The sequence below is a fragment of the Chelonoidis abingdonii genome, chromosome 2, assembly GCF_003597395.2.
Source record: "Chelonoidis abingdonii isolate Lonesome George chromosome 2, CheloAbing_2.0, whole genome shotgun sequence".
In the NCBI taxonomy this organism is placed as follows: Eukaryota; Metazoa; Chordata; order Testudines; family Testudinidae; genus Chelonoidis; species Chelonoidis abingdonii.
The window spans coordinates 274626685-274630439 of NC_133770.1; positions in this window are offsets into that span (position 1 = coordinate 274626685).

Consider the following 3755-nt stretch of genomic DNA (forward strand, 5'->3'; position numbering starts at 1 on the left):
ACCAAGTAGGGGAGCAGGTGCCTAAAAGTCTGGCTTCGCCCCCAAAGGGTGAGGAAATGCATATTGTTTTAGAATGCGTTCAACACTGAATGACAAAAGAAGAGGCCAGGGCAATACCGGTATGGGCAAGTTCTACAGGATGCAGACAGGAACTCATCTTAACAACCTTATCTCAAACAGGTGCAGTCAGTTTCACCGAGCTACTGTTTGTTCAACACTTGAAAATGTGAAGATTTGTATGAATGCCAGAGGCCCGATTCTCCTCCCAATTACAACAGAGTTAACCTGAAGTCACTGAAGTTACACTTGTGTTAAGCTGTCTTAAGTGAGAGGAATCTCAGGCCCCAGCTGCTGTTGTGGACTTTGAATGTTGGAACATCATTATCTGCAACAGTGGAGGGGGTTGCTTACATTTATTTATAGTTCTCATTTTAACTTTTTTTCAAAAAAAATCTTCTGGTCTTTCAGGGCTTGGTAAGTACATAAATAAGGAATGAAATTCACCTCTGCACCAAAGGCTAGCACAGGCCTATGAAATTCTTAAATCGCTTTTAAGCTCTAATTGTTGCTTAGGCTTTGTGTTGGCCTTCTACAAATGGGTGTATTTCAGCCTAGGTGCACAACTGCACACCTGCTTTGTGCACACAAATGACCAGAATAAGCTACATGAACATACAGTTACCCAATCTGAATACGCAGCAATGGTCACTGTGTACCCAACTGCATATTTAACTTGTTTAAAAAAATAGGGTTTAGGGATGACCTTTGCTTTTAACAGCCTTATTAAAACTGATAGTTGTTGTCTCAAATAGATACCCTCATTCCCTCCCAATGGACACAGATGAAAGAAACATTGGTCAGAGTACGATAATAAAATAATAGTAAATTTTGTGGGCCAGACCTGGGGTCCAATCCTGACATCAGTGCCATATTTCCTTTGATTTCAATGGATGCAGAATTGGGCCAAGAAGTAAGCCTAGTTTCTTTTTTCTGCTAAAAGCCAATTAGGTGCAAAGCTAACATCTGCTAGTTTGCATATTGCAAAAGCAATTAAGTAGTACTTGAACAGAAGGATGCTAAAAGTTACACTGTAGATTAATAATACACAACTTCTAGTTTGTACATAGAGACTGTGCTGTTTAGGTCCTGAAGCACTGACTTCAGCAATGATTCCTTGGACCTATAAAATTAAAACTCAATTTATTGGCCTAGACCCTGGTAAATCTTCACCATCTTAAGTTGCAGACAATGAAGCTGATTGACACCAGCTGAGGATCTGACTTGCTGACTTCTTAGTATATGTAGGTAATATATGATGGACTAAAATAGTCACACCAGCAATTAAATGGCCTGCTATAGTTCCTTTACAGTGAAATGTGACTATAGTATAATGTGTACTGCTTCTCTCGTTAAATAATGAGAGTAGCAATATAGCAAGAGTTTCTTGTTTAATTAGTATTGTTTGTAAAAAATCTGAATGCGAGGAAAACATCTCAAACCCTAATAGTTTGTTTTCTTAAATTATGGCCCAAATATGGCCTTCAGATCCATGTGCACAGATGCAAAGGTAGAACTAAGTCTTCACTGTACTCACAAAATCAGCACATGCGCCAGTAGAATTAGTGATTGCAAACATTTCTCATATCTTAAGATTTTTTACTGGAACATTTTATTAGAATTTAGAGGACAGTTTTGGCCATTAGGCAAAATTGTCTACTTTTACATGGGCATCCTTGTACACTTTAGTTACACCATTCATGCAGGGAAGGATAGGAAGCAGGTCAGCAAGGCAGAACTGTGCTCCTTGGATGTGGTTTGCACTCCCTGGAGATGATGGGGAAGCAAAACATTGAATGATAAATGTAATCTCAGGCCTTTGAGAAATGCTCAGTTGAACTGTAGAATAAAATGAGACTGTACCATGGTCGCTGGAGAGGGGCCACACTGAGAATGCTCAATCAGGGCAAACTGCAAAGAATGGGACAAACAATCCCTCAAACTGGTGGTTTATTCTTATAATTTGATTCAATATGTCAGTCACAAAATAGCTTCTGTAATACTTTACTGGTTACCACAAAGCCCAAAAATACAGTTTCCCTTTGTCCCTGCCTGGTAAGTATATGGGATCTTGGGGAGCAATTACCACACAGGTGGGGTGCAAAATAAACTTTATTAAGAAAATGCCAAAACAGGGAAAATTCAATAGTGAGGGGTATGGGGTTTGTTAAGGTAGATAACTGGGAAGGGGTTTCTTTTGGCAAATAGTATAGGGGGTTTCAATAGTGGGGGTACAATACAGGCAATATTGGATAATCACATATAACACTGAAAGCAGTAATGTAACAGGTAAGCTATACAAGTTTTTGTAATAGGTGGTGTGCACCAGAGCATATAGCCAACTAACAGTTATTGGGAAAATGTGGTATAAACCAACTCTAGTAAAATATGTGTCCACATGTGTGGTAAGAAATGTATAAAATGTGCGGTGTGTTAGAGAGAAAAAGGGTAACCAATGGGGTTTAATGCTAGACGGTCAGTTAATAGATACAAGTGACTGTTGAGTAGTAATAGGAGAGTGTGGAGGAAGGGATCTAAAAGGAGAGAGAGAGATCTCTCAGAGACAGAGAGCAGGAGCAGACGGTGCAGTTCTAAACAGCAAGAGACTGAGAGGGTATGGGGTGACTGGAGAAGCTCGGGGAGGGGCAAGCACGGAAAGCGACAGACTTATCCACAACGATACAGGAACACAGATAAATCTATCTATACCTAACTAACCAACGACTACATAAATTAGCAAGTAACAGAACACAATGCAACAATTTCTAAACCTGAACTTACAGAACACAAATACAAACAATTCGCTAAACCTAACGTAACCACAGCTAGCTGTGCTGGTTAAGTCTGGTGCTGGAAAGAGATGAGAGGCAGCTAAAGAAGAAAATAAAAGTAAGGAGATAATTTCAACAGAATTTCACAGAGAGGGATGCTACCAAGCCCAAAGGACAGACAGCAGAGGTAAAAGCAGCAAATCATCGAGAAGGCTGGGTACAGGCTCAATAATCAGGAGATCGGCTAGGGCAGCTCAATCGTTCTTCGTGGGCGGGGGGGTTCAAAAAACGGGGACGCTCAAATAAAACGAGACGCGGAGAAGGACCCCCAGAACCGGGCTGGATCAGACCAGCGCAAGGCAGAACCTTGCTGAGGTCTAATCAGGAAATGTCTGTTTTAAGGCAAACTTAGGGCAAGTCTCCACCAGTAATGCTGATTGGCTCAGGGCAGGGAAAGAGAAAAAAAAAGGTAGCACAGGCAGGTCCTGGGCAGAGGCCGGTGCAATGGGTGACCAGAGCACATAGGCCTATGACAATGCCCCAGACCTAAAAAACACAATAGGGACCTGCAACGACATTGGCCACCTACACCGAGCCCAGGTTAACAAGGTGATAAACCAGACTAACCCTGGAACGAGGCAGTGTCCCACTTAAGCCACAAATGTGCATCCTTCTGAGAAGGGCAATGGCTTTAAACAACTTAAGGGACCCTCCCGTTGAGAAGGGAGTGGCCCTGCTAAACAACTGAACAGCCAGGGAGGGAGCCGAGCAGGAGAACAAAACAAGGGGTGGGACATCCGGAGAGAAAAAGGAAACGGGGAAGGTACAGACCACGCCTGTGAAGCATGCCAACTTTTGCCCCGTAACAGCCACTCAATATGTGAGATTACTCTAAGAATCTTATCACTCAAATATAAGTTCACCAAG